The sequence below is a fragment of the Phalacrocorax aristotelis genome, chromosome 3, assembly GCF_949628215.1.
Source record: "Phalacrocorax aristotelis chromosome 3, bGulAri2.1, whole genome shotgun sequence".
NCBI classification, from domain to species: Eukaryota; Metazoa; Chordata; class Aves; order Suliformes; family Phalacrocoracidae; genus Phalacrocorax; species Phalacrocorax aristotelis.
The window spans coordinates 100583486-100596699 of NC_134278.1; the positions used below are offsets into that span (position 1 = coordinate 100583486).

The following is a 13214-nucleotide window of genomic DNA, read 5'->3' on the forward strand; positions in this document are numbered from 1 at the left end:
GTGTTTTGCAGCTCTATAAAACAGGTTAGGTAGGTACACCTGTGCCACTGCAACTGGATCATGGGCAAATGGTTGGCGCCCTTAATACAGCCCGGAATTACACACACAGGCTCCAGGGTGCGGGGTTCACAGTCGCTGAATTGCCCATCTGCAGACGATTGCATTTTCTAGCAGATGTTCCTGCAGGTTACCCATGAGTGGCCGAGGCAGCTGTAGGCAGGGCTGGCCATGCTGCTGGCTGCACAGCTGTGGTGCTGACCTCTGTTTACTTCCACTCTCTCTGCCTCAGTTTTCTTTTCTGGGCTGTCTGGCTAATAGCAGCGTGTTGATGTATCTTGGTGGTGAGTCCTCTTCTGCATACCAGTGGTATGTGCTGGAAGCAAAAGCAGAGAAATTCTGGGGCAAGACCAGAGCCCAGGAATCGTATTTTCCCTTTCCCGTTGCTCAAAGCATTACACACTCATTTCCTCTGTGGGTTCCTGGTGGCCACCCTTCTCTATTGGCTTGGTTTGAAAGGGATCCAAGATTGAAGAAGGGCAAGGGGAGACAGCGCTCTAATTGTGAGGGAGTGTGCTGTTAGGTGGAGACCAGAGTAGGAGGCTTTTGCCTCCTTATAGACAAGCAGGACAGCATGAAAGACAGCTCTTTGCTTTCTTCTGCCAGTCCTCTCTCCTCCCAACATTGGCACACCTCTCCACAGCTCCCACAGAGCATCATCCCACCTATGTGCTAAAAGCTCTGCCAGTGAGGTACTGCAGTGTGCCTCCTGCAGCAAGAAAAATGCACCATGTCTAGGTTTGGCAGTGTTTCCTTTGCCAAAACGAAGTTTTGCATCCTATTGTGCTCCTTGTAGTCTGACAATGTTTCCAAGGCTTAGTGGCTGCCAGCATCTGCATGGAGTTATACCTAGGTACAGGCTGGAAGTGTTTAGGAAGACGTTCAGACTTTTGTCCCTTCCTGTTCTGTATGCTGGCTTTTATTTGTGTCCTGTCTCGGCACAAAGGGGAATTTTACTTCTTTTCCCGAGATGCAGAAGCTATGACGTAAATCCAGAAGTGGCTTGCTTTTTGAAATTAAGATGGCTAAAATTGAGGTAGCTATTTCTAAGGGAAGAGAGTATCTACCTTGTGTAGATAATGGAAATTACAGCCTACTAGAGGCTGATTACATTGATCTTTGCTATATTTCTCAAGAGATAAATTCCTTATGCTTTCGTCCATGCTGGGAGTACCTCTGCACTGGGGCACTTGTGCCCAAGGGACTCTCGCAATGCGAAATGCGCCTGTACCTGCAATGAAAACACAGTTTTAGGCTTGAGATGAAGAACAATGCTATCATGTTGCTGCTGCCAGCTCCGAGCATCCAGCAAGGATAAGGCAGGCTCTGAAACACAGATTTTGGAGAAGAGGGAGGTGGGCCCTGTGCAGGGTTTGCTGGCCTGCTGGCTTTTCAGCCTTTTGCATAACAAGCTGGGGAGGTTCTCTCAGGCTGTTGAGGGCTATAAGTTATCTTTTAAACGTGCAGGTTAAGATCTTGCCTGACGTGACTGGAGGAGCTGGGGCTTGGGAAGCATCCTGGAACACGTGGCAAGAGTAGGTGGCGGTGTGACATTCAGTCGTGTCTTTGCTGCCAAAACAGATGCACCCCTTTAGATAACTAACATATATGAGCAGTTCTGCTGCTCAGTCTTGGAGGGGATGAGACATGGTGGGTTTTGCCATGCAGTGGTTTGTAACCACCAGTGCAGCCCTTGCTGGGTTCAAACTCCTCTGGCTTGTCACATCACTTTGTTCCTTCTAGGACTCTGCAGGGAGACAGCTCTTGCACGGTAATTTTTCATTCCAGCAAAGATGATTTTTTTCTTTTTGGTGGTTGTCTTTAACATGAATTCTCTGGTGTCTAAACCCGAGATTGAAGCTTTTAGTAGCACAGAGTTAGCAGTGTCTTGTCTCCCTGACTAAACCTGTAAAGACTTGGTATCTTGGACATCTCAATTTCTACATCAGTTTTAATTGAAACAGGCCAACAACTTCAAAAGCTTATATTAAGAGACTGACCAAAAGAGGAACAGTGGGAACAAACCTGATTTCATTAACTTAGAAAAAGTTTAAGAAAAAAACCAAAAACACATTTTTGCTGATAAGGCTTAGCTTAAGTTTAAGCTATATTGAAGAAGCAATGCCTGTATAACTATCTTGCAAATAAAATTAATTGTAGACCGGATACATTTTTATGGTGGCATACATAACTACGTTTGCTCCAGAGCTTCTGCTGGCATGAAAACGCTGTATGATTTCCAGGTTCTCTAGCAGGGCCCTGATAGCAAAAATCATTAATGCATGCTAGGCTTAGGTTTTGAGGATTTTTTCATTCTGCCTAAGAGGAAATCTTTAGATGAATGCTTAATTTCCCTCCGATTGCTTCTAGTCACTGTGACAAAGCAATTTACAACCTCTGAATGCTTCTAGAGGTTTATCAGATCTTCCCAATGTACGTACACCGAGATTTATATTAAGGCACATCCAGGCTTTCAGGTGGAGTTCTGAGGTCTCACAGTTATGTCATGTTTTTAATTTAAACTTGTCATTTTGTAGTGTTTGTGGTTTTAGCCCTCATGGCTGTAAGAAGGAAGAGCTTGAGAAGGTGGGCTGTGTGTAGTGTTCACTTTGGCATAGTTTGCAGGTATCTTGAAGTGTATTCTTGAGAGGCTTGAGCTGCCATTTCATCTTAGATGTTCAGCTGCGTCCCTGAGAGCTCCTCCTCTCCAGAGCTCCGAGGAGGTCCTCGCTGCCTCACCCTGCAAATCATCCTCTGCTCTGAGGGGAGTCCCAGAACAGATCCCAGCCTCCCTAAAGAAAGGGACCAGCACTCTGCAGAGGAGAGGGGTTTTGCCTTCCTGGTCAGCCAGGAAGCGTATTTGATGTAGAGGGCTCTGTCTGCCTCTCGGGAGGATGGACGATGGCACGTTCATGCTTAGGCCTGTGCCATTCCCATTGCATGTGTGTGGTGGGCGTGATCAGTATGGTGACTTGTTTGAAAAGTGCTGCAGGCTGAGGATGCCACTTTTGCGTTCACAGCTCCGTCTCTGGTCTCCTGGGTGGTCCCAGGCAGAACACTGACTTCTGTGCCTCAGCTTCACTGTCTGTAAAACTGAAATAGCAGCATTTGTCTCTGACCCTCAGGCTCGCCTCCACCTGTGAGACAGTGAGGTGGATCCAGTGTCTTACTACAAGGTCAGAAGCTTGGCTAAGAAGAACTCAGCCACACTCCAGGCTGCCCCCAGGCTGCCCCAGCTGCCAGCAGGCACCTGGGCACTTGGGCTGGGGAGGGAAGGGGAGAGCGGGGTCATGTCCCTGGTCCGTGGCTGATGGTGTGACCCACGGAAGTGCAGCCACAGTGACCTGTGACCAAGGGGCAGGGCTGAACCCTTTTCAGGGCTTGTGTACCTACAGGTAAGAAATGCGTGATGTAGGCCATCGCATTGACCAGAACAATGTCAGAGCCTGGTGACATCAGTCCCCAATGCTCGTGCAGTCCAGCCCAGCTTCAGTGCCACCAGTTATTTCAGATCACAAAGTAAAGGGCCAGTCTCACCCAACAGCTCTATGCACAGATCTTCCATGGGTTAAAATAAATGCAATGTGACAGGCAGTTGTGTTTCCTCTGAAAGATGACTATCTTGCTTGTCTAGGATCTGGTTATATCTATATAAGAATGATCTATTTTCCTTTGAAAATTAAATTGGTGTCTCTCTTTGGTTTTGGCAACAACGAACTAATAGTGTCTTGTGACTTTAGCCCTGTGCTTAGGAGGGGGATGTGACTTGGTGGGGTAAGCCATTTCCTGAGAGGTGTGAGACATGACTTCAAGACCTGGTGGTGCCATTCGTGTATTCTGTTCCGAGGAGTTGATAAGAGCTTCAGACACACAGAAAGCCTTGAAGAAAGCGGCCATGGGGGAGGCGTAAGAACTTAGCAAATGCATATGAAAAGATCAAGGGGCTGCATTTGCTAAATCCCGACAGGAACAGATTTGGGGTGAGATGCCCAGGTTCAGAGGGGACCCAGACATAGCAAAGGGGCAAGAGCAGAGCACGTCTGATGGCTGGCAGCTGGCTCCCTACCTTCGGAGCGAGAGGAAGATCAAGGATTGGGGAGTGGGAGGGAGATAAAAGCAAATGGTGGGGGTGGGAAGAGGGAAAGGAAAGGGCAGTAGGGAGGAAGCTACCTGGAGGTAGGAGAGGCTGGCTGAAAGGGCAGGTGATATTTAGGATTGAATTTAGACACTGTTAAACCTCAGCCTGCCTTTGAGTTTTGAGATACCCTGCAGATGGCAGGATGCGTGTACCTGACTTACTGTTGCTTCTGCAGTGAGCGGACAGTCCCACAAAGACTGCTGTGGCAGCAAGCCGTGGGCTTAAACAATTCCTTGTTACAATTTATCTCTGTGCCCTCTCTGATTTTATAGCATGTGGTGCTGCGAGAGAACCTAAGGCCTCTATTTAATAGAGCTCATCATGTTGCTTTGCTTACTTGCATGCTCTGAACAAGGTCATACCCCATTCTTAGAGATACTGTCCTTAATGAAGAATTTTGTAACAGCTGTTGATGCAGGTGGTTGTATAAAATTACTGGGCTATCTGAACTCCCAGTAACGTTTAATTAATTCACTGTACAAGCAAAGGAAAAAACTCTATCTCTGCAGAGGAAAAAAAAAAACAACAAAAACAAACAAACAAAAACCAAAGAAAGAAGATGATAAGAATGGAAGCGCTAAGGAAAAAGACCCTGTTTACCTCTTTTACATACAGCACCTACTTAGGAGAGGCAGCCTTTCAGGGTGCAGCCAGAATACACACACATAGCAGGGCTGGCAGGGGAAGGCAGGGTGATATATAGCAGAGAGGCCACATCCTCTTTCTTTTAATAGCACTGAATAACAGAAAGAAAAGCTCCAGACAGTCCCCTCTTCCTTTCTCAGGCTCCTTGGCCTTAAGGAACAGTGTTAAGGCATTGTTTTGTACCTTTTCTTGGCAGACTAGTAAACCCTTATCGTCATCCCCTACACACAGTGAGATCTTCCTTCTACTCCAGCTTAGAAAATGACAGTCACGAGGTTCTCTGTTTCTGTCTTTCACTGTTTGGTATCTGTCTGAGCACGTGAGCTACTGAAATGAATAGATTTTTATGAGAATTTAACTTTTTTCTTCTTTTTTATTTTTGTTAAAGGTTATTGAGAAAAGGATCCAAACACGAAGCAAATTTTGCTGCAGTGGTTTAAAACTAGAAGGCAATATATAGAACCAGAACTTTCCCAGTAAGGTTAGATGCCTGTCACAATACACACATGGATCCACTATTTTTCTTTGCCCCTGGCTGCTCTGGTGCTATTAAACCCCACAACTCTTCCCTTTCTGAGTGGTATTGACAGGACATCTCTTCAGCTGGCTTCCCTGTGCTTCCCTGCTGCTGTTCAGGCCCATGCCAAGGCCAGTGCTCTGGCTTCAGTCTTATAATTCATTCTAAATGTTTTGCATCTTTTCTGATTAGTTTTGGAGACAAGGGGCTGTTGGTCTCTTGTGTATCATGGCATTTGCAACAGAGCCATTTTGGTTTGCTCTAGCTTTTTTTTCCTGGGGTGATCTCTGTACAGTTTGGAAGATTCTCAGCTTTAATGTGGAGATGGAAGGTGGGAGTTCCACCTGAGTTGAGGATTTTCAGTTGATCATTAAATCAGCAGTTTTGGGTGATCATAGCTGGGGAGTGCAGCAGTTACTATGCTATTTGATGAAGTAATTATCTTCTGTGCATGAATTGACTCATATTTCTTTGCTATTTAAAATCACACTGAAGAAAAGAGAAAGAAAGAAAATACCACGCAATGAACCTAATAGGTATTATTCCTGTGAGTTATCCTGATTTTTGTAAGCCCACGGCACAATTTTCTGGTGTCTGACTCACACAAAAGCTCCACGCATTTGCACAGAAAAGTATCTGTGTCTTCCTCCCCCACTATCCCATCCTCCTGGTCCTCCTGCCTCAACCATCCCAGATAAGCTGCTCAATACCATCCCACATGTTGCCTCACTCCTCTCTGCAAACACACTCTCTAGGGCATGTCCCTGCCCTCCACCCGGGACGGGTGCCCCTCAGGGCTGCCCTGCTCAGGCAGCTCTTGCACCAGACCTTCAAAATGCCTCTTGTTCTCTCGTCCCTATTTTATACCACAGCTGTTTTTCTTCCCCCATTATTCAAGTTCAGCTTCTCTGCTTTTATTTCTGGCAGGGTTATTTTTCTGTTTGACTTTGGCTCTGTTTGTCAAGGGTGCACCCTTGTCACCTCCTTAGTCTAATCCTCTCCTTTGTTGTCTAAAGGTCTTCCTCTTGCCTTTTATTGGTACTTTTATCTCTTTCTCCGTTATCTTTTAGCCCCCTTGATTCTTTCTCCTCTCTTTTGCATTTGACCAGGCTTGTCTTATATGTATTACTTGGGGGTTTTAAGAATTTTCTCCTTGACAGCTTTTCTTCCCCTCCTCCTGGAAGTTTCTTCGTGCTGCTGGACACACACCAAAGAGCAAATACGTTTATTACTTCAAATGAGACAACAGCAATCCCAGAACGAGAGTGACTCCAGGCGGCAGTGATTGCAGCAGCTCTCTACTGCCATCCTAGCCATCCTGCATATCTCATTATGAGACCACGTTTTTCCTCTTTTGCTGTCGTATCTTCATATCTGGGAGGCTGTCTTAAGGCCTTTGAGGTAAGAGAAGGTATAAAGGAATGACAAGAGTTTGCTGCAAGGCTGAATGATCAGAAAAGTGTGCAGCAGCGTTGTAGTGTGGGTTTCTAATGCAGTTCCACTGCTGCTATCCTTTTTTGTCACCGCCCTTGGGCAGCTCACTGTCAACACCTGAAGCATGGCTGTAGACAAAGTCTTTATGACAGTGGCTGGAAATTGGAAAACTGGGCACAATATCACATCAATCACAGCATCACCTGGGTGTTTTACATCCTGCGTGTCTTGGTCACTGCCAGCATAGCAGCATTCATAGTTTTCTAGCATTTCAAAAGGGCTGTATTTCTCTCAAATCTTGCCAGGATAGAAAAAGTTGGGGTCTTCAAAGGGCAGAAGTGAGAAGATAAGGAGTTTCCTTTGATTAATCTCTCTTGGTTGAACTGTCCTTCCTCCGTGTTTTGTATTTCTTATCAGATGAGGCAGCAGGAGTCCTGGCACGTATGGAGCAGTCCAAGAGAAACAGGGAACCTGCTGACAGTGAAAATCCTGACAGACTGAAGACTGATCCTCCCTGCCCGAAGCACTTGATTTTTGCATCTCTTCAGACGAATGGTGATCTTTCCACTGGCTGCATGGAGGAGGCTCCTGTTTGAGGCACCAGGGTAATTTCTAGCTGTGAGATGCGATGAGCCACACAGGTGCCCACACAGCAAACTTCTGTATGTTGAGCTCTTTCTTCATCCTAACAAAGTGTCCAGAATGTGTGTGAGCACTGACCTCCTTCACCTCAAACAGGTCTTTGTATTTCAGCTTTCCACAGCAGCAGGTTGCCATTAACAGTGTCTAGCCAAGTCTGGGCTGTCCAAATAGATACATCAAATGCCACTGTAACTTGCCTGCGGCCCCATTGCTGAAGGGGAGGTGTATGGCATGCTGGCAGAGACACGCAGGGTTGTTCCTAGAAGATCCTTGTTCCAGAGCAGGGTTGGTGCCTACTTCGTGCTCTCCAGGACTTTATCTAATCTTGCAGCAATGCAACTTCGCCAAATTCCTTTGGCTAACTGAAGTGGAAAAGCTGGTTTTGGATGGGAATTTTACTTAGGACCATGTAAAATGCATATGCACGAAGAGCTGCAGGTCGTTGCAGGTCTGCCTGACCTCTTTTCTCTGTCTGTGTTTCCCAGGGTCAGTTCTCAAACTCTTGCCAGTGTTTTCAGCAGATGCAGAAACCATGGACCACATCACACAGTAGGAAAGACTTACTCACTTTTTCTTCACAACAAAAGGAGAGCCAGTTCTCTGAAATCCTCTCTATATCTTTGGGTCTAGCTTGCTGGTTTTCTCTGTGTAGGCACATAGAAATCATGAATCATAAAAAAAAAAGGAGTCACGAAGTGCTCTTTGGAGCACTTGCAGAATAGCCATAGTTTAGATAATTGCAATGTTTTTTTTTTTCTGGGTGAAGTTTGGGCCGTTTGGGAATTGACCCCTAAACATGGTATGAGTAGGAAGGAGAAAGCTAAGTGGAAAATATCTTTCCCAGCAGTGGCTCAGGTAGGCTCAGCAGAAATAAGCAAGAGATGTACCTGCTTTGGCTGACGCTTTTTTGATGAGGAAATGCCTCCATTAGACCTGTTTATTGGTGGATAACATTAGCAAAACACTCCTAGTGTGGCTGTTGCTATATAGCAAAGTATTATTTTCCACCTCCTTCCTGAAGAAAATAATCAGTCCTTGTTAAAACAGAGATTTTGCTGTTAGAACCATGGTTTTATTATAGCACAGAAGAGCAGAGGGCAGCACTGGTAACATTGTGGGGACACTGGAGGGCACCACTCTCAGTTGCCCTGCACAAAGAACACGGGCTACTTGTCCCTTGGTGAGAAGATGGTGTGACACACTCTGCTGGTCCCCTCCTGTAGTGCCAGGTGGGAGCACAGCATAAAGAGGGCAGCAACAACCTTGGGGTGAGGCTGGAGAGGACTTCTGTGTTTGCCAGTGTCACATGTTTAAGCAGAAATTCATTTGACATTTTGGACAGGGGAAGGCAGTGCTGATCATTCCTGGCTGCTGTGCTGCGTACGTGCCAATGCACTTGGCTACGAGGATGATGCATTTTCCAGCATAGAGGAGGCTTGTGCCCATGCAGTTTTAAGGTCAAATTGTGCCATCACACCCTTAAGACAGTAAACAGTGGCAGATTGTGAAAGGGGCTGTACCAGTAACTCTTACCCATGACATTTTTGGCACACCATCTAACCAACGCCCAGGGAAGGCTGTCAGACTGTGGTGATGCACCGTCTCCTTGCATTTCACAGCCTTTCCTGGTGAAGGTAGGCTAGACATCCCCAGCCTTGCCTTTTAAGTGGACTTCTTGCCAAGACGGTGGGTCCCTGCAAGATGAAACAGAGCAGGTCAGGGAAAGACTAAGACATAACATTTTCCTGTAAGGTCTTTTAGGATCTCAGAAGAAACCACAGCTGAAAACCAAATGGTCTTCAGTCACAGAGTCAGAGGGGAGGTGCCGTGTGCGTCAAGCTATGAAAGGTACCTCAGGAAGCCCAGGCCATTCACATGGAATATGTCCAGCACTTTGGTAGTACAGATATTCAGCTACATGCAAACACAGGGTGGATTTAGAAGTTTTGGGCGCTAGAGCTCATACAGTCAGCACTGGTGAAACTGCCCCACTAAACTTTTATTTGGCAGTGTTTTAGCCTCTGCTATATTCTTGTATCCTAGTTTGCATGTCTCATATCACACGGGCAGTCCCCTGAGCAGCACCCTTGAAAGAAAGAGAACCAAAAGTGTCTTCTGAATATCCCACGTGGAAGAGAATCACTTACATAAAGAAGTCACAGCAGCTGCTCCTATTTTTGTATCATCCTGTCTGTTATCAGTCAACAGATGTGATGATGGAAAGAGAAAAGGGAGCCTGGAAGGAACCCGGTCAACAATATGGATACTTTGGGGAAAAATACTTGAATAGTATGTGTGGTTTCAGCTCCACGGGCTGGCATCATTGCTAGCTGGACAGAGTGCCAGGCAGGCATAGGGAAGAAGCACATCATGTATCTCATCCCATATCTCTATAGCAGGCTGGGGAAGTATGTGGCTTTTTACATGCTGTAGTAGCCCAGGTGAGTTCATGGAGCACTGCAGTGCGAAGGGCCATCCTGGCCCAGGCTTTTCCCTTAGTCCCTAATCTCTTTGTGTTAGCTACAGAGTTTGCAGAGTACAGGCAGGAGTTGCTCTGAATCAGTGTGGTGAGTCCCCATCTTCAGGTTTATGGGGCTTGTTCCCAAACTGCATCCCCCTCATGCTACTGCGGAAGGTCCTCAGGGCAGTGGTGTGCCAGGCTGCGAGGATCTAAAGCAATGCAGAGGTTTCATTCAGGAGCTCTGTGCTGCAGCAGATGTTGCCCTCGGGGATCATTATCCCCAATACCCTCGGATGCTGGATAAGCTTTCTGCAAACCCAGCTTCCTTATTTTCTTAATAGTGACCATGGTGGAAAGCGTTCTCCCAAAAGCTCTGGAAGCAAGTCCATAAAGGGGCTTGCGTGTGTGATGGTCCTCACCAGTGGTTTTTACTGCCCAGCTGCTTTCACCCAGCTCCCAGCAGCATCGCGGTGGCACCAGTGGTAAGAGTGTAAAAGCAGCAGCTGTGATTTTAGCCTCTTTTGGTCTGGGCAGTCACCTGTGAGGCACTAACAGAGCTAACTACTCGCTAGGTCACTACAGGTGTTGGACACTGCTGATGTGGGCCAGATTTGAATGCTGGGTCCTGAGATGAGAGGTTTCACCCTGTTCTTCTCCAGAGGCAGCTGCTCTTCCTAAAGAGTCTTTCAAGAGCATTTCTAATGGATGCAGGAAAAAGAAGAAAACTCATCCCTGTGCTTTTACTTCCGTGCTGGCATTGCGTTGCTTCCTGTGACCCTCTCTCCTCCCAGCAATGCATGGCTTTAAGGTTGCATAGGCTGGGTGGAATATATTTTAGAGTGAGACTCTATTTAGCCGTGATGTCAACTGCAGCCAACTATAAAAAGCTCAGTAATGCTCTTTGAAAGTGTAACAGCTGCTGCTCTACACAGTCTCTGGTGTATTACCAGTCCGCCCTATTTCATGTGCACACAACCAAAATAAAATACTATAGCAATCATCTTATTATATAGTTCAAGGAATTTGGGACATAAATTCCCCAGAAACCAGGAGGAATTCAAGGTTAGCCAAACGGGGTAATTTTACACAGTTCGTTAACAGAAAGGTAATTTTATCCAGCTTTGCAATGTAGCCTGACTTTTACCTAGCACTTGACTCTGTGCTATTAGTGATCCCTGCATAGTGACAACAGAGCAGCAAACCTTTGGGCACTTTAGCTGGATGTTGTTCACATACAGTTATAAACTGAGCTCGCCTGTACTGCATGGGACACGTCCAGCAATATATTACCTGACATACGAAACCTGGTTTTGTTCTTAACTGGATGTGGCCTTGTATATTTGAAAACACACTAACTAGGCCAAAATTTTGCATAAAAGCAGAAAACATGATTTATAAATCTAGGATGAACAGATAGAAGTGAATGACTGTGGAACTGTGGTAGGACTACACACCATCACAGTACTGGAGATGGGGTCTTGGCTGGGTCTCTGTTAAGGACAGGACTGAAACTGTAGATGCTGTAATAAAGGTGATTCTTTTCTAACATCTGAACAATGAACATTTAGGAGTAATACCTGAGTTTCACTCTGTAGACTTCCTTCTCCTGAGGACCTTGATCCATTTTGCAGGGATGTCGCTCTGTTCTACTAAAACATGGGAAGGTTGACCGACCTGCCTACAGTTACGTGAAAGCCAGTGAGTCACAGATCAAGATAGGGAATGTGGCTCTGCTTTCCCCCTTCCCTTTCCTTTAGTCACTGTGCCCTGCCACCATCCAATTCCATTTTCTCCAACCAAATAAGACAGCTCGAACAACATGAATCCAGGAAGCAGCAGCTACATAAAAAGGACAAGGAAAAGTTTCAATAAAAAATCGCACAAGTGCCCAATTTACTGTCGTGATTGTTTGAAGTCCTGCTGGGCTGAGCCCTGACTTGGTGGGGTCCATCATGGGGACCAGCCAGACTGAGGGACAGCACCCTCCTGCCTCCTAGAGCCAAGCTGATCAGCCCAAGCTCCAGGACCCTTCTGCACCCTCAACAAGAGTCAGCAGTGCAAAGTGGCCACAGTGTTGTCAGCAGTTTGATTTTGTTTGTTTTGTAGTGCAGATAGGGCCATTGCAGTGTGGGTGAAGAACAGCCTGTTCCTAAGTGACGTGTAAACTTCTCTTGACACCGGTTTGAAGCAGCAGTGAGCTCACCAGTCTGCAAGGAAATGGTCAGCTGCCAAACACGGCTGTTACTGAAGGTGACAGGACAGCTGGGCAACGTGAGGAATGATCTGGCATCAGACAAAGCTGCAGGGATGCAAATGCACATGCCACGGGACGGGTTTGGACGTGTCTCTGAGTACTGGCTGCAACCAGCTCCCAAGCAGGGATGTTTCATCCATGAGGGTGTTAGAGACACTCAGAAAGGAAAGCAAGCAGCCTCCAGTCACAGGGGAAGCTTGGGAGGGAGCCAGGGAGCAGCCTCAGTGCCCAGGCATGGTGCTGTGGGTGCAGGCCCAGCCTTCCCTGCCGGCTCTCCAGAAACCCCTCAGGCTCCCCTGCTTTGCCAGGGCACTTGGCTGTTGCCTGTGCTGTGGGCACGAGCAGCATTGGCAGGATGAGGAGCTGACTGGGGGAGCTGGTTTCTTTGATGAAAAAATACACATGCAAATACACACTGTACGGTTGTTTAAATAAAGTGATGCTGAAGAAGGGTGACTTGTGTCAACTGGCAGAGATGAATTTACATGCTACAGCATGTAGCCATATGCTTTTAGGTAAGAGGTGGCACATTTTTTGTGTCCAGCCATGTATACATAATGGTATCACAGGGGGAGCTGAGTTGCTGTGGAATTTAAGGTTGTGGGTTTTTTAATGGCGCCTAGGAAACAGGATACTGGAAATCCTTGAACATTCAATAACTTCCCAGCCAGAGCTGTTATTTGTCCTGTAATAGTCTGCAGATTACTTAAGACTTTACTATATCCCTTGATAACTAAGAGCTCAGTCCTTTTAGATATTGAGCAGTCTCTATTCTAAATAGGGACGGCTGAGACTTTTTGCAAAGCTTTTGTCTACCTTTGTCTGAGGCTTTGTGACAACTAAGTGGCATCCACACTTCTAGAATTGAGACTGGTAAATAATTGGCCACGATCCCATTTGTTCAAAGAAGAAAAGAAGATAGCACTGCAATCCTACATGGGTGACAAGATGAAGCTGTCTGTCTCATACAATAGCCATAGAAACCTCAGGCTCCTGGTGTTAGACTCCCTGGCTATGATTTTCCACAGTGACCAAGTAATTTATTTAATCCTTTCACTACCTCTTT

General features: G+C 46.4%; 1 protein-coding gene across 10 annotated transcripts in view; it reads left to right on the top strand.

Moving 5' to 3' along the window:
• LIN9 (lin-9 DREAM MuvB core complex component) overlaps positions 1-12604 on the top strand; it is a 59408-nt gene extending 46804 nt beyond the window's left edge. For all 10 annotated transcript variants that reach the window (XM_075088733.1, XM_075088734.1, XM_075088735.1 and 7 more), the window contains 2 exons: positions 6518-6758; positions 7209-12604. The gene's annotated coding sequence lies outside the window, so the exon portion shown is untranslated. The remainder of the gene's footprint in view (positions 1-6517; positions 6759-7208) is intronic.
• The last annotated feature ends 610 nt before the right edge of the window (positions 12605-13214 follow it).